The 27,856-nt window shown below is 46.4% G+C and overlaps 1 protein-coding gene and 2 non-coding genes across 9 annotated transcripts in view; all 3 read right to left on the reverse strand.

Moving 5' to 3' along the window:
- The window catches only part of GIT2 (GIT ArfGAP 2), an 855,235-nt gene that overhangs the window by 739,651 nt on the left and 87,728 nt on the right, over positions 1–27,856 (reverse strand). The gene's annotated exons all lie outside the window — the stretch shown is intronic.
- LOC147679541 (U6 spliceosomal RNA) lies at positions 18,306–18,412 on the reverse strand. The gene has a single exon (XR_015302297.1). It is a non-coding gene; the product is annotated as a U6 spliceosomal RNA (small nuclear RNA).
- Positions 19,276–19,381, reverse strand: LOC147679542 (U6 spliceosomal RNA). The gene has a single exon (XR_015302374.1). It is a non-coding gene; the product is annotated as a U6 spliceosomal RNA (small nuclear RNA).

Raw genomic sequence — 27,856 nt, forward strand, 5'->3', positions numbered from 1 at the left:
AGGAAACGGGGTGGAATAGGAGGAGACACCAAGTCTTCCACCCTGTAGATTAAAGAGTTTACTGTTCCCTCCTCCACGCTTCTGCACCTAAACAAACAAGGAAAATATACTTTACAATTCATATACCTTTCCCAGAAACCCCAACACCAGTGACCATGTCCTGCTAAAACAATCACGTTGCGCTTACCAGTTGAGGGTGCAGGCTTGGTATCGTGGAGACTTCAGTCAACAGGCGATTCCAAATCCAAGATAACGTCTCTTGGATTCAGGTATTTGACTGATTCAAATAGGGTGTCCCTCGTAATGTTTTGTCTTCAGGGGAAAAACATGTCTCAATATCGACATGAACAAAAAAAACCCTACACGCTTTACAACACGCGTGAAAACCGGCTCTTGGACTGGGACTTTGAGTGCTGCGATAGCAAGCCGGCTATTCCTGCACTCGGGATTGAATCCTACTCGCGGAATGACCTAAAACGTCCTTTCCGCGCATAACGATGTGGAGCGGTGCAGCGAGGAGCCGCAAAATACGAAACCGGTCGCTGAGGTAAACACAGCGTCTCCTCCGCACCTCGCTGCTCCAAGATAAAGATGGACAAGCTTGTCAGACGGGAGGGAAACAGGAGCCTCTAAAACCCCCCAGCCCAACAAAAAACAGAAATTACAAATGCACCGGAAAGGAAAAAACGGGGAAAAGGACACTAACCCACTAAACAGGGAAACGAGGGAAAGGAAAGGACTTCAGAATCCCAAGACTCGAGCTCCAAAAGGGGGTCAACCAGTTCTTACGAGCCCGTGAGAAAAAGTGAAGCAGATCCAGAAACCACAGGAACCAGCAACCAGAAACCCACACAATAGCAATGACATTAAGGTAGGACTGACCTATATCCCCAAGCTGGTAGGTCATGTGATAACAGTTCATGGTCACCGAAAGGGGACTAGACCCAATTCCTAACAATCGAAACTTTGTTAACCCTCATACAGTCGATTGACCCCTCCACCGTGTTCATTTTGGGTGGAGACTTTAATTGTCATTTTGAGCCCCTCATGGACCCGGATGATGTTGATTTGCTTTGGGCCATCCCAGAGCCATTGACTCCTCAGGTCAAGGTATGGACCCCTCTTGTTTTGCAATGGCAGTCATTTGCGTTAGCTACATCTTTACGAGCATGCAATGGGAGGGTGGAGCCTGATAGACCAGGGTGAGACACGTTTAAATCGATTAAACCAGACCTCAGAAATCGATTATATCTTCATTGAGGCTAGGCACTGGGACAGGCTGTATGAATTTAGGGTCATTGAAAGGTTTGATAGCGACCATAATGCCCTAGTTTTGTCCCTTGCACTGGGGAGCTTTAGGTTGAAAGGCTCAACTCCGGTTGAACACTGTGTTACTGTGCCATTAATAATAACAAACTGTAGGTGAAGGGTTAAATGTCCAGACCTACAAGCGTCCACTAGTAAACTCGCTGAATTATATGAGACCCTTATTCCGCTCATTGAAGAGATGGGGAAATCCAGCCATTTGAGCAGTGCAACTGAAATACATAACCAATTGGTTGCCATATTAAAAGATATCCTGTACCCTGTGAGAAGGGCAAACCAGCCCCGGACCACGATTCTTCGATGGTTTAATACCTCCTGTCGGAAGGCCAAAAAGGCCTTGCTTACAGTAATAAACACTAATGACAGTGAGGCAATCAGGGTGCATCACACTATATATAAAAAGGCAATTTGTGATGCTAAGAAGGAATGGGAGGCTACAATGTGGGAGGAGTTGGGATCTGCACTTAGGTGTAAGGATTCCAAATTATTCTGTTCCATTGTGCAACTGGACTTAGTGGGCATACCCACGCGCTTGCCCCAATATTGCCCCTTCAATCTGGGAAAGCCACTTTGGTGCTCTATATGGCGCCTCGGAGTTTGATGGCTCGCCTGTTAGTACTCTTGAACCTCAGCAATTCCAAAGCGTCAACGGGGCTGAAGAGCGTGGATGGTTGACTATAGTCCCTACATGCCCCTGCCCCAGTTGAACCCTTGACCTTGATTGAAGTTGAGACAGCTTTAGGTAAATTGCTCCCTAATAAGGCTCCAGGACTGGATAAATTGCCGGGGGGCTTGTTTAGAGCACAACCTAAAATCTGGGCCCCCTACTTGGTCGTTCTATTTAATGGCATTTTGCAGGGAGACAACCTGCCCCCTACTTGGCTAGGAGCAGAAATTGTCTTTATTTTAAAAAAGGGCTGCCCACTAACCCCCTCCAATTATAGACCCATCAGTTTAATAGATACATCACAAAAGCTGATGGGGAGGGTTATCCTTGACAGGATTCTCGGGTGGATCGATGAGAATGGGATCTTGTCTATACTCCAGGCAGGCTTTAGGTCCGGCACATCTACCTTAGACCAGATATTTTGCCTGCAGGTCCTGTATTGGAAAACAGCAAAGGTAGAGGGTGGCATTTGATCTGGTTCCGCGTGAAAAATTGTGGAAGGTGCTAGCAGACCTGGGACTCCCGCCATATTTATTAGCCGTTCTATCTAGGCTCCACGTAAACAACTTTGCCCAGGTCAGGTGTGGTAGGCATGGTGAACTCACAGATCAATTCCCTGTCCAAAAAGGTGTTCGCCAAGGGTGCGTGTTGGCACCCACACTATTCAGCCTCTACATTAACGACCTTGTGGAACATTTGAATGGTGTGGTAAACAATGATGCCCCTAAATTGGCTACGGGTAGAGTGCCCGCTCTGATGTTCGCAGACGACACCCTGTAGTTGTCTAGAACATCGGGCATTCAAAAAACACTTGATGGATTCGTGGAGTTTTGTGAACTTCGGGGATTAGAAATCAATCTGAGAAAAACAAAGTTTATGATTTTTAACCCCCCTAAACGGGTACGCCCAAACCCGGTTTTACATGGTACCCCCCTTGAAAGGGTTAAAACATTTGTTTATCTGGGTGGTACTCTGAGAATTTCGACTGAAATAGGCAGATTGCTAAGTCCACACTTAAGTTATCCCAGTTTGCAGGGGGTATAAGCAAAGTTTTTAGGGAGTCAACTTTTAGGCCGTTGTCCCCAGCTCTGGAGATATATTGTCGCCATGCTAGAACGGCAGCAATTTACGGGGCTGAACTTTGGGAGCACAAGCAGATAATGAACCTTAAAAAGGTAGAGCAGTCTTTTGTGAGGAACCTAGTTGGGTTATCGCCTAGTAAGCTTTTGATCCCTCTTAGACTTGATCTTGGCATGGTCCCAATAGAGGAGATCATAAGTGCAAGACCAATTATGTACTGGAAGAGGTTGTGGTCAGGCCCCGAACTGGCCGCTTACAGAGCGGAATTTTCTGAGATTTGGTCTCTTATATACAAAAAGATCCCTTGGCTTCAGCACATTCGTGCTGTTAGTACCCGGTTAGGTCTTTTGGAACTGTGGGAAACCCCTGAAACTTATTGCCTAGGGATATCAAAGAATGAACTCCTTTCTCATATACGTATGCAGAACGTTCAAACGCCATTGAGCTCTGCAACATTGGGCAGGTTGACATCTGAGTTCCTCCTAGTTAATTCAGAACCCAAAACTGAGGAATTCTTGGTTTTAATTGAACCCCTGCTTGCTCGAGGCTAAGGCATGGCACTTGACCTATTAGGTCTTTTACATCTAAATGGCTAAAACCTAATTACAAAGTTTGCCCTGCATGTAGTTATAAAAATGAGAATGTAACTCATGTATTGTTTTTCTGCCCTGCCTATTCTGCAATTAGAAAATGTTGGTTGATTCATATTTGTAAGAATTTGGGACTCTTGCATTTTACACAGGCCTGCAGGATACTGACCTATGATATCCATCCTCCCATTGTGTTTGTGGTTTCTCGTTATTTACTCAGTATGTGGCGTAGGAGGCAAACCTTTCTAACCTAATTGTTGTACTTATTGCTTTTATTTCTTGTATCCTGATAACTTGTAGTTCAATTCTCTTTTAACATTTTATGACTATTTATTGTTTTATTGTTCGTGCTGATGTATTTTATGTGCACTTTTATGGTCATTTGATCGAAATAAAGTTATCAATGGATATAGAAATGGAAGAGTTTCAAGAAAAGATTTTTAAGGAGACAAGAGAAAAGGATACTAAAGTATAGACATACTAATCTGAAGAATTTGAAACATGTTCTGAAATAACATTTTGCAAAAGTTTGGGAGGTATTTGGTGATAAATCACCAAAGGGGGGAGTTGATGGAGCGAGGTGGAATTGCAAAATTTTGCGTACCCCTTGCGAAGTCACACTTCAATAACTATAATTTGTACTAATGGAATGCTATGCGTGAATAACCAACATAGAATAAGAAATGCACCTACACGAATACACGTGAGAAAACTAATTTTGCTCATGTTGCAATCATAATTAACTAATTATATGATTTTGTCATGTTCCAGACTTATGCCGCATTCCATTATCTTAAAGCTGCTCATTAATGTGCTTTTGTTTATGTGTTATTGTGGCAAAACGCGAGGATAAAGTGAGTATATCGCGCTTAAATGTGGCTATTTGCTAGGTAACTACTAATAGGGAAAACCTTAGTAAGGGGGGAGGTAAATAGAAGGGTTAAATCACTTAAAATTAACGTTCGTTTGTGTTTGTTTCTATGATAGTTCCCATTTTGACTCGTGAGGCCTAAATAAAAATGGAGTCACTCGATCATTGTGGCCACAAAAGAAGTACGCATGCGCAAGTCTGAATGAGAGCTGCTTGTGCTTGGAGTGACTACGGTTCAAGGACATGTTAGCCTGGAAGTGCAGATGGCTGCCAAAATGATAAGCACAATGGTACAGAATGCATGCTAAAGTTGCGAGTGGGGAACAGGACCAGGCCGGACTTTGGCTAAACAATGGACCCATTAGAAAATTGCGGACATAAGGAAAAAGTAATTTGTGATGACGAGATGATGCTCATCCACCCACAATTGTCCAATCAGAACTCAAATTTAGGTTAAAAGTTACACTTTTAGATAGATAGAGCTAATGAAAAAGGTATAAAAAGTGCTGTTTTTACTGCAGAAGGACCCTCCTCTTCGAATTCTACCAGAGATGCTGCTTAAATGCTGATTTTCCTGATATGTAAGACTCTGCATAATTTTATTATTTCTTTTTTACAGGGAGATGCACTTTAACTGAGAGTTTAGTTAGGGATGTTAGGAGAATAGATGGTTATTTGGGAACCATCTGTCTTTTGCTAATACTTGCTATATAAAACAAATGAAAATGTCTATCTGAGTTTTTCTTAAATAAATGAATCTAGCTGTCCTGAATTTAAACCTTATTTTAAATGTCGTCTTTTTGAAATAAAGAAATAAAGTGAATAATCTTAGACATGCTGAATTTGCTCTTAATAAAAATTAGATAAATGGAGAATTAAGCTGGTCTTGAGTTTTCCTACGCCTAATTTTTTACTAGCAGATCCATTGATCTCAATGGTGGTGTGTCTAAATATAATGTCGTATTGAATGAAAACCATGGTAAATGTATTTGAATATTTATACTATTTACACCTGCAGTTTAATTTTAGTTTTAGACACTCCACTACGATACACCAGCTTTTCCTTTGAATTTCACCGATCCATGAAGTAGAGTGTAAGTGTTTATGGGTGATTTGCAGTGTTATGGGCCCCACTGTTTGAGAATATGTTAGAAGTTGTACTTCAGGGAAAGGTGACATGGATTTAAAAATTATTTCCGGAGGAGCACTGCATCACCAGCACCAGCCTTTAGAGAGAAATCACCGGGGCTAGAGAAATTCTATCCACAGCCTCGGGCCCTGTCAACCACTTTCCCTCCCCCATTTGTGACGTGCTAAGCATCACAGCTAAAGATGGACAGGTGTGCTCCAGGCTTATGGCCTAAAGTGTCCATGGCTACACGCCAATCAGTCTGTCACTGTATCCTTTCCCTAATCATCACTGAGTTGGGAAAGGGTGGGGTGAAGAAACAGAGGCTAATATCTGCTAGCTTTGACTGCGCAGGCTTGATGTTTGAGTTTGATACCTCAGGACCGGTAGCTGAAAGGAGCAAAAGGCTAACCAGAACCTGAAGCAAGATTAGTGAAAAATGTTGGAAACAGGGAGCTAGGGGGAGAGTTAGTGAAGGGAGTTAGTTAGTGACAATGAGGGAGTATGAGAATTACAGTGAGTAACTGTGAGGGAGAAAGACAGTGAGTGTAACTGCGAGGGTCCCCCTTGCTGCTGTTGTCAGGAACCATGGACTCAACGTAGTCTCCTATGCCAACGACACCCAGTTGATCTTCTCCTTCACCAACGAACCCACAGCCGCCAGAATCAGCTTCCACAGCGGGATAAAGGCCATTGCCTCAAACTCAACTCGAAGAAGACCAAAGTACTCATTTTGGGACCCACCGCCTCAGCTTGAAACGACTCCTGATGGCACACCACATTGGGAAACCCCAAGGACCATGCATGTAACCTCACCATCATACTGGATTCCTAGCTCATAATGAACCGTCAGATCAACGCTGTATTCTCATCATGCTTCCACACGTGCCGCCTACTTCGAAAGACATTTGGATGGATTCTCCACCGAATCCAGAAAGACGGTCACACACACACTCCTCAGCAGCAGACTCGACTACAGCAACGCATCCTTCAGTGGCGTCACCCAGAAACTCCTCAGGAAAATACAGCACATTCAAAACGCTGCAGCCAGACTGGTTCTCAACATCCCCCGCCACAGACACATCACCGAACACCTTTGAGAACTACACTGGCCCCAGTCAACAAACAAACCACTTTCAAGCCCCTCACACATGCCTTCAAAGCCCCCCATGATGCAGGACCAGCATATCTGTACCATCGCCTCTCATTATAAACACGCACCAGACACCTTTGCTCTGCCCAACTGGCCCTAGCAACTGTCCCACGGATCAACAAGACAAGAGTCATAAAAAGATCCTTCTCCTACCCCGCCGCCAAGACCTGGACCACCCAGCCTCTCCACCTCAGGCAATCCCCGTCACTAACCCAATTCAGAAAGGATCTCAAGACCTGGCTCTTCGACTGAACAACTGCACCCAGATGGATCAGCAGCCCCCAACCTCCCCCCTCAGCACCTAGAGACCCTTACAGGCGAGTAGCCATGCTACATAAACCCCTTACTGATTGATTTTGAGGGAGAAGGAATGAGAGTACAACTGTGAGGAAGCAGGAAGTGAGGGAGAAGGAAAGGGAGTGTTACTGTGAGGGAGAAGGACAGCAAGCATTACTGTGAGGGAGAAGGACAGCAAGCATTACTGTGAGAGAATGACAGTTTGCGTTACTGTGAGGAAGAATGACTGTGTGCATTACTGTAAGGAAGAATGACGTGAGTGTTTCTGCGTGCAAGACTGCATGAGTCAGAGTGAGTCTGAATGAGTAACTAAGTAAGAATGAATGAGAATGACAGACTAGGTGAGTAAGTGAGTTTGAACAAATCAGATTAAGATTGACTAAGAATGTGTGAGACTGAGTAAGGAAATTAGTGTGGGTGAGTGAGTCAGAAAATAAGTGAGTTAGAATGGTGGGACTAAACGGAAACGAGTGAGACTGAGATTGGGGGATAGGTGAGTCTGAGTGAGAAGGAATACGATTGAGTGAGTCTGAGTTAGACTAACTGATAAGGACCGAGACAAAGTGAGGAATGAGTAAATGAGTCAGAAAGTGACCAGTGGAGCCCCCACTGCCCTCAAACTTCCTCAAAAGTCAGAATTGTGCACTAGAATGAAAGCAAACAGATTATGCCCAACAACTTTTAAAAGATCACCAACCACCATTCAAGTGCAAGGAAGTCAATTTCTTTGTGGTCATTCTCCGAAAACAAATTGTTTGTGCCAATCTGCTGATCTCTAATCTGGCATCATCTTAGATGAAAAAAGCGCCCTTTCTAGAGAACAGGGAGGAAAGAAGACATTGAGGAATCTATGGTTAGACAGAGTATCCACCAGAAAGAGTGTTCCCAATGGTAAGTAACTTGTTCTTCTGATGGATATTTCGAACAGCAGATTCCTTACCTTTAGAATAGATACCAAAATAGTACCTCCCAAGGTGGTGAGTCTAATCGAATGACAAAATCCAAGATGTCCTGCAGGACCAAACTACCAAATGCGTTTCCGTTGGACATGGCCTTTAAGGCAGTAGTGCTTCCTACACGGATACCCATGTTGCAGCTGACATATCCAGGACAGACACTTAGCATGTTAACCCAGTGGTATCAGCCGTGTGTCCCTGATGTAATGGGCCCTCAATGCTTATGGAGGCTGCTTCTTTCCCATTGTGTTTCCAGATCTTAATGAAAAGGACAAAACCCTTTTCTGTAGTCTTTGGCTTTCTTTGTCCCTGAAATACCCACAAAGCGCTGATCGTCCATCCAATGGTCTTTGGTACAATAAATATAAAAGTTACGCGCTCATTTGGGGGCACAAACAATGGAGTCTCTCCTACACTTTCGAGTGATGAAGTAGGGAAAAGAATATTGGAAGAGTGATGGAAAGTCCGACTTGAAAGGCAGTCACAAACTTTGGAAGAAAGTCCGGTCTAGTTCTCAGCACAAGTGGTGTAGGGAGGCTGAACTGCTAGAACTTGAAGCTCAATCATGCCACAAGCTGAAGTTATCATGATGAGAAACACAGTCTTCAAGGACCAACAGAAGTAGGGAACAGCTGTGCGACAGTTGAGAAGGAGTTCACATAAGGAAGGTAAGGACCAAGTTGAGTTACCACTGTGGCGTAAGAAAGGGTTTAAGAGGAAATATATGAACTAAACCTTTCAGAAAACGCAACACAACAGGTGACTTAAACAGGGACTGTTAATCTAGTAAACACACAAAGGACAAAATGACCGACAAATAATCTTTAACAGTGCCCACTGCTAGTCTTTGCTGGGCCAAAGACAGTAGTAGCAACACTAATAACAATTTAGCTTGCAATGGGTCTGCATTAGGAGAGGCACACCAAGCCACATATCCCAATGTGCAGGGTGAACTGATTTGGGAAAAGGATGCCTGGCCACTAGGATCACATATACTACTTTGGAGGCAGATCAAACACAGACAACTGAAACTGCTCAATCTCCATGCACAGAAGTACAGATTGGACAGACTCTGGTACACGACTCTGCCCTGCTGCATTAGAAGATCCTCCTGAAGTGGCAGCCAGATTGGAGGACAGATGCTCATGCCCAGAAGTTCCGGGTACCACACACTATTTGCACAATCTGGAGCCACTAAGAGGACTAGGGCCCATTTGTTCCTTATGTTCTTCATAGCTCAGGGGAACAAGCTTGAACTGTTTGCATCAAATTAGCACAGAGTCCCCAGGGACGGGTGGCGAGCCTCACTAAATGGCAGTAGTACTTCAAAGGAAGATAGTCCAGGTTGCAGCACTCCGTGAGTATGTTGGTCTTTAAGTTAATAGAAGACAACTGTAGATATAGGACCTCAGGTGCCAGCCTAATAACCACAGCAAATGAGGCTGACTGTCTCGGGATGTGTCCAGCCCACTGGTCTCTTGCAGGTCCACATGAGATCAACATCATCATGTTGTGGGGAAAATGTGCCCCCACCATCATCTCCGAAACCTTGTCAGCTCTGCTCAGAGCCCGACCTGAAAAAGTGGCAGAGCACTGGGGGGCAGTTTCTCAGCATGTGCTCTGTATTATCAGTCATTGTATGGGGGACAGACTGAATTCACATTTGACTTCAGCAGAGATGGATTCGGTTCGGAGTTGGATAGAACTGTGGGCTCACCATCCTCCTCTGGCATAGGCGTCGATGTGGGAAGAACCAGCATGGATCGTGGTGCCAGGTGTTGAGTCATCTTTTTAGTAGGAGCTAAATCCAAAGTGGGTTCTGGAGGCACAGATGGCACGGAGGGCAGACCCGCCAGCGGTAATCGGACTGTAAGCCTCCACTGAGCCAAGTGGCCTGAAGGCTCACCCGAGAGAGCTGATAGGGTGCCCAAGACGCAAAGCATGATCTCCTTAAATGCCTGACCCTGCAGCAGCACATTTACATTTTAAGGCAAGATAAAGTCTATTGTTTATGAATAAAAATAAAAAAGATTCACCAAGAACTAGGTGAGTTCAAACCACTCCCCAACATCCCCTCAACATCAGATCTTCAATGCACCAGACATTCAAAGGTCAAACAGCACAGGTAGTGATAGCTGTGCACCCGCAGTCTTGTCTCTTATACATTCAAACAGGAGAAATATCATACTAAGATCAAAAGAAGTGGCAGACTGGCTTTAAATATAGTTCACAAGTAGTCAAGTGGAGCCACTGTGGACCTGCCCCGGATAGGATCCCCCCCCCCCTCCCAATGGGCATAGACGTTGAAGACTGCTCCATTGTTTCGGTGATGGCTGTCAAAAATGGATGAGTGAATCAAATGTCGGTGTAGTGTGCGGTGACCCCACGTGTCGAACCCCATACTGTGATTACCTCCCCCCCCCCATAGGTTCTCTGTGCGAAGAAGTTGGTGTATCCTTTGATTCCATGCCGAACTGTGACACATCAGATCTATGTAACACGTTAATTGGTATAAACTGGAAGCTCCTCTGACACTGCCCCCCTACTCAGGAACTAGTGAAGTCGCATCTCCATTTGGGGGGGGGGGGCAAAGGGGGGGGGGGAGAGACATACTACTATATGTCGGGTCTGACTAACTGCCTGAGGAGATGCAATAGTGTACCACCACTCTCTGCCAGAGTTTCATTATTATTCTGTTTTATGTTAATATAATTGGTTGAGCAATGAGACAATGCAGTATGTCTGATATGCAGTAATGTTTACTTTGATAGTGGCCAATGGCATGCTCCTGATTGCTTATAGGGGAGACTGTTTATGACAATACGTGATCTGTAATATGTATTGTAACTGATATTTCAGCCTGACACATCCTAACTGCAATACCTGTGTATATACCCAGGAAGTGATGACATGTACTACAAATGTAATATTTTTACCCGGGTAAGTGCCCAGGGTACATGAACTTGCATAAATGACAGATGAAATACTAATATAGCAAGTCCCAGATAACGCACTGCTCGAGCACCACAGGGACACGAACTACAAACATTTGTGCTTTAATCCATTTTTATTAATTCCGACATGGCAGTATGACACATTTCGGCCACCCCAGGTGGCCTTGCTCACATAACACAACGCGCTACACAAACAGCTGATATATTCCCATCAAGTGACCCATAGTACCATGATCAAGAAAAACAGACTAATCATTGTGAATTCACGGACCATTATGAATCTTTTTTCCGGATATATATGTGTGAGATAAACCTTGTTACCAGTAAACAAGCCAATATAAAACCAACATAATATCTTGTACAATACTGATCCAGCTTAAATGCCTTATTGTTGCGCTTTGATTATTGCTAAAATGTATGAATAGATATTCTGTATAGTCATTCATTCTTGACATTGTGTTCATTAAAGTGCATTAAATGTCATCGTAAAATACTGCAATCCAGAACTACAGACAAGGTCAAAATAAATTGTAGCTTAAAAGTTGTGCTAGAATCAATGGTGTTGCTTATCTAAAATTACAGGCATGCTCATCTAAAATATCACATGTAAAATCCATATCCATAATATATATATATATATATATATATATATATATATATATATATATATATATATATTAAAATCCATGAATGCAACAGTACAAGTCAATATGATTCTAAAGTGCAAAGTGCAAAACCAATCTTTTTTTATCTGATAATCAGTTTCCTTTCTAAAGTGCATTAGCTACTAAAAGTGCTCTGTGAAAAGCGATAATGTCCCTTAAACTCAGGGTGCTGCCAGGGACGCAGCTAAACTTAGACTCCTATCTTACAGCTATGAGTCTTAGACGTTATTTTCTCCAATAGCGCCTATACCCTTTAAATATATACATATAGAAATATATAAATACATACGGAGAGAAAATTCTCTTCATCCAAGATGAAATTGGTGTATATATTTATAAATATTGCTACCACTTGTATGGGTGGAAACTGAGTGTGGCTGATGACGAGTGTTATAAAATCTAGTGCTAAATAAAAGTCAGAAGTGCAATATGTTGCAACAGAGGGGTACTTGTAAATTGATATATATATATATATATATACACACAGATATGTAATCGTCAAGTGATGGCAACTCCATCATCACCGCTACCAATGGCTCAAAGAAACCTATGAAGATCTACACCCTGATTTAGACCATTTGGGGTTCTAGAATCAAGTTCCAATATAAATTTGGACCTGAGTTGTCTGAGGAGCTTCTCCCTGTTGCCTCCTCTCCTTGATGGTGGAACTGCTCCAACAACAAAGTACTTCAGACACTTCAAATCATTATTGTGTACTGCTTTGAAGTGTCTGGCCACAGGGTATGTCGGCTAAGAATGAATTATGGCCCTCAGAAGCTGCAGAATTCTGATGTGTACCTGTAACTTTGCACTGCCTACATACTGTTATCCACATGTACATGTTATAACAACATTTACCTCAAATTAAATTCTGCAGTTGTACATCGCTTTCAGTGGAGTGGGTTTATTGCCAAATGCAGAAGAATATTTAAAAGGTGTTTCTTCCAAATTTTCAAGCTCTACACGAACGGCATTTGTAGAACCCATGTTCAATATTAACCAGTTTCCTTTGGCTGTGCATCCTTGAGTTTGTAATTCAGGGCTGGTTCACACTAAAGCATTATTTAGGGATATGGCTAGTCTAAACGTGAGATCAAGTGTTGCTGGTAGACGTTCTCCCAAGCTAGTGTATCATAGCAATGGGCCAATTGCTATTGACAATGGACCTCACCTGCTTCTGTTGACAACTATAGGTAGTAATAAGGCGAACCTCAGACTTGGTTCCACCTCTACTTTCAACACTAGTTGGTTTATCACAATTAGACTGGGGTTCTAGTTCTAAAGGCAACACATTGTCCCATGGAATGTTTCTCACTTTCTCTAGGGCTTGTTGAATTATGAGTTTGTCACACCCTCTTTCGCTAAACTGATCTTGGCCTCCTCTGTGCAACAGTGAAATTCTTGATCAGTACTGCAAACCCTACGTAGTCTCAAGAATTCTCCCTATGGAATACTTTTTATAAGATGGTGTGGATGGAAACTTGCGGCATGTAAGGTGGAATTCCCTGCAGTACTCTTACGATGTAGAGTTGTTACTACCTTACTATTCACTATTCTGATGTGCACATCAAGAAAATAATGGCTGCCCTATCCTTTTCAGCATGAAATTGTAAGTTGATATTGTTAACATTGATCTTAGTCACAACTTTCTCTGCATCCTCCATAGAACCATTCCACATGATGAAGGTGTCATCAATAAAACGCATCCAGCTGACATGATTGTTATATTGCTCCTTGTGTGCCACCTGCAGGACTGCTCCTACCACAGCCCCACGTGAAAACACGCATAGCTCAGGGAGAAGAGGCCCCCCTGTCTACCCCTCTAAGTTGTTGAAACACTTCATTATTAAACATGAAATAATTATTGTGGAGACAAAAAATAATCATTTCTAAAATCATAATATTATGCTTACGGCGGTGGATAGATCGTTTGTTTAAATAATGTTCAAAGGTTTTAAGTCCATCAGTATGAATAATGCTTGTATATAATGACGAAATGTCTAACGTAATCAATAAATACTCTTCCAACCAGAGAAATTTTTTAGTTTGCTTAAAAAATGGCTAGTATCTTGTATATAAGAAGGCAACTTTCGTACAAATTCTTGCAGATAGTAGTCAACATATTGAGACACCTTTTCCAACAAACCGCCTTTGGCCGAGATGATGGGCCTACCTGGAATAGGAGTGACTTTCTTTTTCCTTTTTTGGGATGAAATATATAACTGGAGATATCGGAAAATCATTTCACAAAAACAAAAATCATTGGAGAGGAGCCCACCCCTCTTCCATTTCATTAAGTGTTTGCCAAATGTCTCTTTAACCCCGGCGCGTATTCCGCAGCGGTGCAACGGTTTCAAGGAGTCTGCGGGGGACGTGTCGACAAACGGACGTGCGCAGCACTACCGAGGTAGGGGTCGCGACGGCACTACCGAGGTAGGGGTCGCGACAGCCTTTGGCCGACGCGTGCAGCGGTTAATTCTTTTCTGTTGTAGCATATTCAATTTTTTGTAACACTATGTCCAAGAGTCTACGTGCTTTTAATATATAGTCATTCTTAGGCCAAAGCAATACAGTCCCACCTTTGTTCGATTTGTGAATGTTCACCTCATTATTTTTCTGTCATTTATTGATTAGTTCATGATATTGTTTGTCCTTGTATTTCATGTTTGCTTTGCGTTGAGTTTGCACTTCTAGTTTCTTAAGCTAGTCTATAACATCATGGAAAATGTCGATGGCATCTACAAGCATACTGGGGATGAATGTTGACACTGGTTTAAATGGACTAGAGGTCACTACAGATGTAACAATGCCAACTTCATCAAGAAGACTCTGTGTGGAGGATATCATGTCCTCTTCTCTGCTGTTGTGTGCCAAGGCATTTAGTGTTTGGAGCGCATGAATGTTTGATATCACTAGATTGGAAAAGTTAGATGCAGAGGCCCGTGATACAGATGATTGTGTATCAGCAGGTTTCTTGATGTTAAAGTATTTTGTTAATTTAAATTTTCTGATAAATGTAAACACATTCACTCGTGTTTGTACATCGTTAAAGTTGCTTTCAGATCACAATGACAGTCACAAAGAGAATAGTTGTGTATCAGCTGCATCCAACTTGACATCTGACAAGTTTATAACTGTATTGTTGCCCCCGATTGCTTTTTCTTCCAACAATTGTTTTGTTGCCTTTTGTTTCTTAAGTCTGTTGCGTTGCCTCCTTGCCTGCCTTCTTTGGCTGCGTCTTTTTCTTTTGTCGACTGGGGAGTCCGTGGCCTTAAGGTCTGGTGACCTTCCATTCTTAAAGAATCCAGTTCCTCTGCCAAGGTTACTCTCCCCAAACCTTCGCCACTTTCACCTCCTGCGGCAGTAGAACTCTGAATCGGTTTCACTATGTACTGAGCTGGCATCTGATGTGGACGCTGATTCGGACACAATATCTTGATTATGTAATATAATTTGTAGAGGGCATGGCTGCCCCAGCAAAGGGGCGTCCCAGCGCTAATCACAGACTGTAAAAGGAAGATCGGCACTGGCAATGCGCCACAATCCATTAATTCAAAAACAGGTAGGTTTTTAGTGATGGTCATTTGTTGTCTTATCTGCTTCCTAATGGTGAAGTGCTTGCGCTTGATGAAATCATATATAGTTCACAAGTAGACAATATAAGCACTACTATAAAAGTCTTGTTGTGACAACCCTAAAAGACTTTACTTCAAATTGTAAAAACTATGCAGAAGACTGCAGCATTGGTAAAACAAATATTTAAATCCTCCTACATTGAGTGAAAGCACTCAGTTTTGAATGTGCATACTACTAGGAGGTGTTTAAGCATTCATTCTATGCTGTGATAGGCTTCTCAATGCCCCGGTTACTTACCGGTAATCTTCATTATTCCGAGTATAGTCTTCCTCGCCACATGAGTTACATAGTGAGCTTCAGCTCCACACCAGAACGCTCCAAAGCAAAAAGTCAGCCTCCCATGCCTCCCATCCCTTCCCAAGATGGCCGACCCATTACCACCTGACCTCTATAAGAGGCGGGCCGGCCCAACCCATCAGTCTGAAACAACCAAGCAACAACATGAAGCCGATAGCCAGAGAGGGAGGGAGGGATGGGAACTCATGTGGCGAGGAAGACTATACTCGGAGTAATGAAGATTACCGGTAAGTAACCGGGGCATTACCTCCTCGTTAGTCTTCCTCCCCACATGACTTACATAGTGAGCACATACCAAAGCCAAACGGCTTCATGGAAACTCACAAGAAAACAACAGACCAGAAGGGGATGACCACGAAAGAGGGCAAACCCAACAGAACAGTACGAGTGGAAGGACCACCCAGGAGAGAGGCAACCACGAGTAGGAGAACCAACCCGGGACCGAAGACACCGGGAAGGCCGAAAAACGAACCGGACCCCAGAGACACCAAGAGTCGCCAGGAAAACCAACCCAACCGAAGGAAGGCAGAGAAAGGCACGGGACCGGACCGCATGGAGCCAAAAAATCAACAGCAACCAGGGCCAGAACAGAAACGAGCAGGCCCGACCAACACACTAGGGCAGCCCAACAGGCAGCACAAAGCGAGAGGGGAGCAAAAGTCCAAAGAGAGGAACCGAACGAACAGACGGCAACCCACCACAGCGACCCAACAAAAAAAATCAACAGCGGAAAGAGACAACCAGTCCGCCCAACACAGTCACACCGCAAGGGCGACCTCAACCTGTGAGAGAGCCGAACCAGAAAACTGGGAAGCAGCACCAGAGCCATCCAACAGACAGGCAAGAGCCGGAAGAATGTAAAAGGGAGCCTAAAAGAAAACAGAAGGGGAATAACCCCCGCCACACAAAGGACCCCCGGAAGGGACCGCGACTCCAAGGAGAAAACCCAGGCAGGCACCAGGGAAAATGAACCCAGGAAAAAGCCGGAAACAACACCGAAGAGACCCGGAGGAGAACCAGCCGGGCAAAGGCGTAAAAACAGAAAAACCACAGGCCCGCCCACGGCCAGAAGGGAAAAGAAGAGGCAGAAGCAGCCAACCGGCAGGGACGGAAACACCCAACACAGGGACCAAGCAAACCGGCCCAGCGGAAACACAAGAAAGGGGTGCGAGCTGCCGAAGAGAGCACCCAGGCGGCCAAACAGATAGCCAGCCCACAACCAGGCCCAGCCCAGCGAGACAAAGAAGAACCGACTGACACAGGAGCGCGGCAGCAACACACCCAAGGCGTGAAGAACCGAAGGGCAGGGCGAAGAGGAGCCCAAGCCAAGACAAGAATCCCAGGGAGCCACCAGAGCCAACAGGACCCGGGAACCCCAAAACCAGGGGAAAGAAAACGAGGAACACCCACACTGGAAGTGCAGGGCCCCGCCAGGACACCCCACAGCACTGCCAGAATCAGCAAGGGAAAGAGAAAGCAGGGGCAGGACACAAAACCCGTGCCCCAAGAGGCAAAGCAAAGGACCAAGAGCAGGAGGGTCCAAGCCAACAACCGCCGACAGCAGACAGACGCACCCAGGGGAGCAAAGGGGACCCCAGGAAGCGCAAAGCCGGGAGCCCGGACGAGAAGGTCAAAGAGCCAAAACCTGAGACACCCGAACCAGGCACCAAAAATGGCCCGGCGAGAATAAGAGCACAGAGGGCCAGAAGGGCCGGAGCCAAAAACGACCCAGGCAAGGACAGCACCAATGCGACAAAAGTAACAGGGGCGAACCCCGAACACACCCCAGAGCACGAGGCAGGGGACAACACGGGAAGGAGGAACCCAGCCGTACCAGGAGACAGAGCGGGAAGGGCCGGGGGGCAGAAAGAAACAAGGAAGGACCAGATCGAAACACGACCCGAGGAAGGCCGCACCAAGGCAGCTCGACACAGAAGGATGAGCACCAAAAAACCACCCCGCAAAAAAAAAAAAACAGGGAAGAACGTACACCCCACCAGAGAGGTGCGCCGAACCCCTGGACCAAGCAAAGCAACCTAAGAGCCACAGCCCCCTGGAAACGAAGCCAAAAGCAACAAGACCAGAAAAATCATGGCAGCACCGAAAGGATACCAGAGACACAGAACCAATCAAAGAGTCACAGCCCCATGGCAGGAAGAAAGCACACCCCAACAAGGGGGGCAACCAAAACTATGGCATGCCAAGAAAGCACCACCCAAAGAATAGCACCACAACCCTACGGGCAGGAGCAGGGCAGCCCAAGACTCGACCACCGGAGCGGGCAGGCAGAGAGGAAAGAGAAAAAAGGGGGGCGCAGGAGTCACCCGCCAAGACAGAGCGGACCCCAGAGACGGACAGACCGGCGCCAGCCGCAGGCCTCTCATAGCAGACACGCTGGAAAACCCCCGAGGAAGGCCACGAAGGAACAGGCCGCCACACAACGGCAGGAACAGGAGACCCGAGGAACAAGGGAACGCAGGCCAGCAAGGCAGGAAGGAGGCAGGAACACACAGCAAACAACGAAGCCGAGGCCCTGCAAACCAACACCACAAGAGCCGACCAAACGAACTAGCCAACGAAACCCAAGCCAAACAGAGAACCAAAAGGGACCCGCCGAGGGCAACTGAAACACAACGTGCACGAGCAAAGTGCACGAAAACCGTAGAAAAACAGACGGCCAAAGACATAATATGGAACGCCACACGAATCGGCGTATCAACCCAGCGCAGGGGCCATGCTAAACTTCTCTGTATCGTTCTAATTATAGTATATGCGCTGCCGAAGCGAGCACCCCAACACAAAGGAAACCAGACCACCAACTCCAGAAGGAAGAAAAGCAGAGCAGACCCGCCGGGACCCGAAGCCACAGCCAAGAGGCCGAACACAGGCCACATGAACAGGAAGCAGGAGCACACCAACACAAAGGAAACCATACCACCAACTCCAGAAGGAAGAAAAGCAGAGCAGACCCGCCGGGACCCGAAGCCACAGCCAAGAGGCCGAACACAGGACACATGAACAGGAAGCAGGAGCACACCGAACAAATCGAGAAAGCAGCCTAGAAGGGCACAGCAAGTGAAAAAAGGCACACGCGCACCACCACTGGCGTCCAGTGCGACTCCATACAACAGAACACACCCACCAACCGAAGATGGAAGAAGGGCAAAGTGGACACGCCGGGAAATGAACCAGCGACCATGGGGCCAACACAGGCCCCCACAACAGAACCAACAGCCCAATGAGCCACCATAATTAAAAAAACGGCAGCAGCAGGGAGGGAATACAGCGGTCGTGAAACATATTTCCTCCCACAATTATTAACCAGTGGCCTCACAACAAGTGTAACCGTAGGACGCTCCACGCTAAACACCAGGTGCAAAAGAAAGAAGGGGGACAGACCAGGGTCAATGCAAGCCACCCAAAAACAGACGCAAACAAACCCAAAGGGACACAACACATCGACCACAGAAGGACGAAAAGGCAGAGAGAAACCGCCAGGAGCCAAGCACGTGACCACGAGGCCGAACACAGGCCCCCGCACAGAGACAGCAAAACAAGCCCCGGAGCCGAAAGCAAGGAGAGGCCAGAGCCGCCCCCGGAGGACGGACAAGAAAGCCACCGAAAAGGGAACCCTGCCCAAAGAAAACCCAACAGGCTAACATGGAACGCTACACGAACTTGCGTGTCATCGTTGCGCAGGGGCCATGCAAAACCCCCTGTATCGTTCCAACCACAGCAAATGTGCAGCCGAAGCGAGCACGAAATAGCTGGAAAACGCCACCACACATGCCTTATTACGGGTAGACAGCAAGTGCACAAATAAAACACATAAAAGCACTGTCCGAATACCAACCACAGCACGACACCGCGACAGCATCGGCAGGAATCGAACCCTCGACCCGTGAGAGCACACAGCACCAGAGGCACCACACATACCGTTGAGCCACAGCTCCCCGGCAACCAACACGAGAGTCAAGAGCTCCCAAGGGGTGCACCCGGATGGCGACCCTACACCCTCGCAACATACGGAGTGAGAAGCAGAACAAAAAGCAACCACAACAGATGCAGACACCAGCGCGAAGCGAAGCCGCCCGCTTGTCATACAAAACAGAACCAGAAACCCAACCATCCTCGGACGAGTGGGGAGTAACGGCAGGAATCGAACCCTAGGCCCGAGAGAGCTCCGCCACCAAAGGCAGAAGCCGTGCCACTGAGCCATAGCCTCCGGCTTGACCAGCCCCCGGACCACAACGCCGCAGAAAGGGGCACCCCGCCCGCAAGGGAGAGCACACACCAGAGGCGCGGAGAGGAAGGAGAGAACCCCGAAGGGCAGGCGGAGCACAAGAGGGACGTGGGGAATTAACTGAAAGAACAACAGTCGCCACCCGCCGCAGGGAAGGAGGCCGTGAGCACAGAAATACTAACCACCGTAGCCCACACGGAAGCCAGCAAGCAGAGCCCCCAAAGGTAACCCCACACGCCACAGGACACCAACACCAGTCGCAGCGTCCAAGGACAGGCGGCGTCAGGGAGAAAACACTGACACCAAAGAAGACAGCCCCCGCCCGCCACAGTCCGAAGGGAAGGCGGGCGGAGAGTCTGCCCAAAAACAATGAGCGGGAGCCAGCGCGAATGCAGCTGACGGCAGTAACCCCACGAAAGGGGAAAAGAGGGCGAGCCACCGCCCGCTGTAGCGCCACGAGGGCGCAAAAAACTGCTACCCGCTGCATCGCCGTGAAAGGCAGGCGGGTAGACACAACCGGGCACGGGGTAAAGGGAAAACAAAACAGAAGAGGCACGGCAGTGCCGGCCACCATCCCAAACAGTACCCAGGCCACCCCATTCCCCCCCCACCCCAAGAAAACTAAGGCCCGCCAGAGCAGAGCTCAACCGGCTCAAAACAGATACCAGTGGAGAGGGGGGGGGGACCCAGGTCCCAGAGTCCGCTAGAGCAGGACCTCCAACTTGAGACCCAGGCACCAGCTAGCACAGGCACCACTTACCTGAAGACGCATCTTGAGGGAAATGACGCGCAGAACAAAAAAAACAGACTGATGGGTTGGGCCGGCCCGCCTCTTATAGAGGTCAGGTGGTAATGGGTTGTCCATCCTGGGAAGGGATGGGAGGCATGGGAGGCTGACTTTTTGCTTTGGAGGGTTCTGGTGTGGAGCTGAAGCTCACTATGTAACTCATGTGGCGAGGAAGACTAACGAGGAGGTAATGAATTTTATGTAACAGTGAGGAAAGCTCCACTGATAGTGCTCTCACTGTTTACTGATGCCAAGAATAAAAGGCATGGTTTTCATATTGGCAGAGTTGTTGTTTTTGTTCTTAACCCCAAGAGACAACTGTTTTGCTCACAATGCAAGCCTATTCAACCCACAAACATTAAAAATTGGAAGAAAAAAAATTGGAAATATGTCATTCAGGTTGTATAAAGTAATCACTGGCATTATACATTCAGATCAAATATATTACATTGGTGAGTGAGCAGGGACCAAAAAGTCAATGATTTATGTCATGCAACCAATATCACTAAAATTACTAATTGCTCCATAATTTTGGAAACACTCAGATGTTCCTACTGTGCTCTGTGGACGCTTATGTAAAAGCTTGAATTTAACCAATATTTTCTGGAAGACACTAGAGCTAAAAAGTACCAATCAACAATAAATATTGAGGCCAATGACCGTGAATCTCTGGGAAATGCAGGTCATAAAAGCCAAATATCAAAATATGGGAGGCAACCAATTGAGAGACTTCAACTCCAAGTAATGTATACTAGCCAACAACGAATCTGGAAACTGCACAAGTTTATGGCATGCATCATACTGTAAATCAAGATTTATCAGCAGCGTTTGATTGAGCTGACCACTCCACGTGGATTATAATAACTGTGGCAACACATGGGTTTTAGAGGTCTTGTTCCGAGCTCTTTATCGTTTATCACCAGCAGACTGAAAGGGATGTAAATGGGAGATTTACAACTGTAGAACAACCACAGTGCCCTGGGGTGGTCCTCGCCAGGGTACATTCTCAGCGATGGCTCTCTTCAACATATACATGGAGTCCAATATGGAGTCCAAGCTTAAACCTAGAGGAATACGGGCATCTAAAACCACCCATATGCTGATGATATACAAATGAACCTTAAAGAATTGACCATCAAGAAAATCCCCAAGCTAGACACTTGCCTGAAGTGATCAAGGCTCAATGTTGGAAATGTTCTTTCTGCCCAATCAACAAAAAATGTCTGCTCTTCTTTACAGATTCTCAGAACTGTAAACTTGTTCTTTACTGGACTCCGAAATTGAATGGTTTAGCTCTCTTGTTTACCACTGGTGTTCCAGGCTCTTGATTACTGCTGCATTGCTCTAACTGGATACCAGTTTTTACTATTTGAATCCTTAATGTCTAAAGTACAACAATTCCAATCAGTTATGACTTCATTACAGGAACTCAGATGCAATACGACACAAGTAAAGAAATGAACCGTCCGGGTAGTGAAGCATGCTTATAAGAATTACCTCTCGCAGAGATACTATTTTCTTACAGTAGCCAATCTTTTGTTTTATCTATATTTTAAATACGTTTCAGTTTTGGTAAACAGATTGCACTGCCCAATTAAACCAGAATTTTTTCATAGTTCTCAAACACATGCCAGAAACACATAACATCAGGTCAACGTACGTTTTGTTTAGCTTCTACAGTTCACTTCCTGTTGAGGTAGAGAAAATGTGAATTGTTGGTTTTTTTTTTAATTAGTTCCAAACTCAAACTGTGTTCTACTTTTGAAACAAGAATACTGGAAGGAGGAAACTAAGAAAATGTGTGCAAATGGTTGTGAAGTTGAATAATCATGACACAACAAATTGTACTTTTTGCACTAAACAGAATCATTCTTTTTAAAGGACTAAATTATTTTTATTAAACTAAGGCATCTTTGGCGCGGAGACTTATCATCCTTTGCCTGAATGCACTACGTAGGAACTAAACAGCAAGGAATAATACCATACAAGTTATGGTTCATGTGTTTCAATGTAAAAAATAGTAACCTCGCAATAGCAGGAAGCTGCCATTTGACAAACTTAACTGGTATTTCACCGCAGGTCTATCTTCCTCTCTTTTTTTCAGCAGAACATCCGCGATCACCTCTGAATATGCTACGAAGCAATTCTGTACATGATAACATTTCAAAAAGAGGAAGCAAATATAAACCTTTGTTTTGTAGAGTATAATCATATTTTAAAAGGGTATTTAGTTTTGCAGATAGTTATTTTAAAAACATATTGTTTTTGCTACGTTTTTTTCATTTGAAGAGTAACAATCATTTTGATGCATGTTAGTTAAAAATAAAATGAATGTCACAAGTGCTAAAATTGAACACCAACGTTCAAATACGTAAAATCAAACAAATGACTAACATCCTAGTCGAGCCAGAGTTTGAAGGTCATGAAAACTTCTGAATGCTGTTTTTTGGGAGGTTAGGACTTCTCTGGGATTTTTGCTCGTTTTCTTTCTAGAAAACTTGAAATTTAAAAAATAAATGACTTGAAGAGGGTCAGTAACATACCCAAGATGCCACAAACATCTTTTGGAAGTGGGCAATGGAAGCAGTGCTCTAAACTTAGTAGAATAGGCACTATACTATTGACAAAAAATAAGCAAAAGAAGACAGTACGGGCTGATTCACTGAATTATTCAGCCACTCAAAAGTTAGACTAAGGACCTCGGAGATCATTCGTGACCGCACTTCGAGCCAATGAAAAGATGTCAACAGCTCCTCTTCCCTAAACTAAGAACAAGACCAATTTACGTTTTAAAAAGTCTTCCAACTTCACAATTTCTACCATTATAGATTTACTCTGATCAAAGGGAAAAATAACGTGTGTAAAGATAATAAAAATATAAACACTCCATAAGAATTTTCTCACACTTGATAAAGTACTGATCGTTCAGATGCTTCGCTGCGAGGCCTTTTATATCCCATTAATACATTTTGCATTTCAAGATGCAGTGCCTTTCAAACACATTAAACCTCATTTCGGCTTCCAGGTCCATAAAAGTGCAAATGCAGATAAAAATACATAATAAATAGTATAAATAGATGCCAAAATGAAAATTTGGCCAGATGGGCGACATAGGATAGCCATCAACAAGCTACAGTTGCCCACAACCGGACGGGGGCCTTGGAGCTCCATCATTTGAGGCATACTTCCTCGCGGCACAACTCCAATGGCTATCTCATTGGGTAGCGGAGAAACAATTACCGAAGAAGGAAGCTTACCCCTCCCGGCTGTCCGGAGACTATTGATGCCATGGACCAAACCCTCACGCACATATCCCCTGCAGGTTTCCGTTGCCCAAAGATGTATGATGCAAATACATCGCATGTTGAAGTTTAGTTTTTTAAGTTTTTTTTTTTATTGCGCAATTAATTAAAATCATTGCAATATACACACACTAGAATGGCCGTTGCGTATTGAGGGTGAAAAAATACACTGAACACTTAAAAACAGAAAAATTATTAATGAATGGAAAAAACGTGCAATAATGTCAATGGGAGATGAAAACTCAAGCTGGGTCAGAAAGCGAGTTAAGAGAATTCATTTCTAAAATAAACTTGACAAAACGAGCCGCCAACTGCGGAAAGTCTCCCCTCATGCAAGCGTCCAGTGCTTCCTGACAGGCTCTAACGTTAAGAAGAAGCCAAATGGGACGCAACCAGAAGTTTCTTTGGGCTCGGAGTTTTTGGCAAATGCACAGTATGTGGATAAGATTTTCCTCCTCCTGCTTGCAAAAGCGGCATTGAGGCGATGCCTCTTTCCTATACCCCTGGCCAAATTTGTATGCCATCAGCGGGATTAAACCAAAGCGGAATCGCATTAATTGAAGTTTTATGTATACTTTCATAGGAGCTACCAGATACAACAGAAGAGTTTTCTGGGTGTATAATTTAGAGGCCCAGGGGCCATGAGAGAGCTGGGCGACCCGTTGCTCATCGTGATCGCTTGATAGAATTTTTGCTGGTTTGGTTAGAAGTTTTGTTTTTGCCGCAATGGGCAATGGGGATGACCATATGTCCTTTGCTTTGAGGGATTCTAAACATGATGTCAGATATTTGTTCCACGGTGTTTTGTGGTCGCTGAAGACTAACCATAGACAGCTCTTTAGGGAGTGGGGGCAAGCGTGCTTTGTTTTTAAACAATAGTTAATGTAGCGGGCACTCATTAGCTCTACCCGGCCAAGCTGCGGATCATACTGGATGGCACTACGCACTTTTTTCAGACTCCGGACGAAGTTTGGCAATGGCTGGAGTCGTACAGAGCGGGGACGGATAGGTCGCATAAAAGTAGGCTAGATCAGCCTAAGCCGCCCCGGATTAGGCAATCGCAGCGCATCAGGTCCCGCAACAGGCGCCAGCGGGGGAAGCGAGAGGCTCAAATGGAGGCGGAGAAGAGGGATGCACTCGCAGCGACGGCGGCCATTACGGGGTCGCAACAGACTAGTGAACTGGCAGAATCGGACTCAGGCGGGGAAGGCAGCAGGACGGGAGAAGAACTATCAGAGGCGGAAAGCTCGAAGGGGCCGATAGTGACCCCACAAACATCGGATGGAATATTTTGCGGTTGAGACTGTTTTGGGGCTTGATCGAGACTTCATGGTAGGGTGATATCCTGTTGGTGAAGTGCGGGTTGCTGGGTATGGGGGCTGAGTGCCTAGTAGGGGATGAAGGTGCGGGACGCGGGCTCCGCTAGCTGGGATCGGCGGGAACTCGCCCCCCTTGGGCCCTTAAGGCCTGCTGTGGTGGAGACCACAGGGTAAGAGTGTGGGAAGTTGATTCAAGGTTTGGATGGGGGCGGCCATTGGGTTTGTGTGCTCTGTCCTGGGGAGTGGGGGTTGGGGAGTTTTTCTGTTCTGGGTCTGTTCGGGGGGGGCAACTGCATTGGAGGGGGTATGGACCTTTATTATTTGAATCGGACTGTTCGATGTTGGAATGGGGACATTACCTAATTTGAAATGCCTGACGTGGAATGTCCGGGGGCTGCGTACTATGGTGAAACGTCACAAAGTTCATGCATACCTGGTGCGTAGGGGGGTTCAGATCGCTATGCTACAGGAGACTCATCTCACCAAAAAAGTGTGCGCTGCATTGCAAAAAAGATGGCGGGCCTGGTAATTGGCACCACTTATTCAGCATATGCCAGGGGGGTGTTGATCTGGGTGAGGGCGGGAATACCCTTTCAAGTGCTGAATCAAGTGGTGGACCCTGATGGCCGGTTCGTGGCGGTGGAGGGGAGGTTGTATGGAAGAGATGTGGTTCTCTGCTGTGTGTATGCGCCGAACACTGATCAAGCTCGATACTTTGATGGCCTCTCGGGGTCCTTGGCCTCTTTCCTGGCGGGCCCGATAGTGTTAGGGGGAGACTTCAATTCTATCACGGATGTGGCTCTAGATAGGTCCCATCCCCCCCTGGTGGACTCCCCGGTACGCAGGTTGGCCTTGCACAGGAAGGATTGGCAGGACAGATGGGGGTTGCTGGATGTTTGGCGGGAGCAGCACAGAAACGCCAGGGATTACTCCTTCTACTCTGCTCTCCACGATCTGCATGTCAGGATAGATTCGGTGCTCTGTGGAGGGTCCCTAGCCCCCTTGATTTCTCATACGGAGTACCTGGCTAGGACCATCTCGGATCATAACCCCCTATTGGTGCACATTCAGTGGCAGCGGGAGCGCTCAGCGATACAAACATGGCGGCTTCGGCCGGAGACGCTAGAGGATTCTGTGTTCAGAGACGCGGTCCAGCAAGGCATTGATAGCTATTTCGGTGTGAATGAGGGCACGGCTACGAGTAGGTCCACGGAATGGGATGCAATGAAAGTGGTGGTGAGAGGGGTGTGCCTGGGTAGGTTTTCGAATGCTCGCACGACTGTGTTGAATGCGCTCATGAAAGCGGAGGAGACTTTGAGGGACTTGGAGCGCCGCAGGCCGGCTAGGCCGGACTTGCAGACCCAGTTATTGGAAGCGAAGGAAGTGGTTGCCACCGAGACAGAACGTGTGAGGTGTTGCGACTACAGGCAGTATATCGTCAGAGCACATGCGGAACGGGACAAGGTGGGCACCCTCTTGGCCAGATTAGCTAACCCGGAACTTAGGGGCTGCCCGGTCCTCAGCATTAGTAATGCGCGGGGGGAGATGGTGCACTCCCAGGCAGCGGTGTTGGAATGTTTCAGGGTGTACTATGAGGGCTTATACCAGAGTCAGCTGGGAGTGGGGGTTCAGGACATTGCAGACTACCTGGGGGAGAGGCAGCTTCCGGTCCTGGACGAAGAGGACGCGAAGGAGCTGGGTGGCCCGATCACGCTCACTGAAATACGGGTGGCCATTAAACATATGGCCCGTAATAAAACACCCGGGGTGGACGGATTGCCAATTGAATTTTACCAACAATATGTCGACAGCTTGGCTCCCAGGCTTCTGGTGGTGTATACGGAAGCTTTTAAGGCCGGGGGACTGCCTGGGTCCATGCGAGAGGCCTTGATTGTGCCGCTCTTAAAGCCTGGCAGGGATGCGGCGGATGTACGGTCCTATCGCCCGCTATCCATGTTGACGGTAGACTACAAGATTCTGAGCCGAATCCTAGCCACCAGACTGGCCCCACATATGACGGGTTTGGTGCACAGGGATCAGGCCGGGTTTATACCCACGAGGAGCACAGCGCTGAACATTCGCCGCTTGGTGGGAATAATGGACGCCATCTTGGACGGGGAAGGTGCTCCGGCGGTCCTGTCCGTGGACATCGAGAAGGCTTTTGATAGTCTGGAATGGTCTTTTCTGGATGGAGTGTTAGAGAGGTTTGGCATGGGAGAGGGGTTCCGCCAGTGGACGAAGGTCCTATATGCCTCGGCGACAGCGAGGGTGCGCTTGGGCGGTCTGGTGTCGGCGGCATACCCGGTGGGTAGGGGCACACGACAGGGGTGCTCCCTATCCCCCCTATTGTTTGCTCTGGCGATGGAACCTTTGGCGGTCCATGCGAGGTCGGGCGACAGGTACGCGGGGATAACCAGTGGTGGGCAGCGGCATTATATATCGTTATATGCGGATGACCTGCTCATGTACCTCGACAACACGGCGCGGGCCCTGGACGGAGCGATGGACCTGTTATCGGAGTTTGGCCAGCTATCGGGCCTTAAGGTCAATCGGGCAAAGACTTGTGTGTTTCCGCTTAGAGCGG

The sequence above is a fragment of the Lissotriton vulgaris genome, chromosome 11 (assembly GCF_964263255.1).
Source record: "Lissotriton vulgaris chromosome 11, aLisVul1.2, whole genome shotgun sequence".
Classification (NCBI taxonomy): domain Eukaryota; kingdom Metazoa; phylum Chordata; class Amphibia; order Caudata; family Salamandridae; genus Lissotriton; species Lissotriton vulgaris.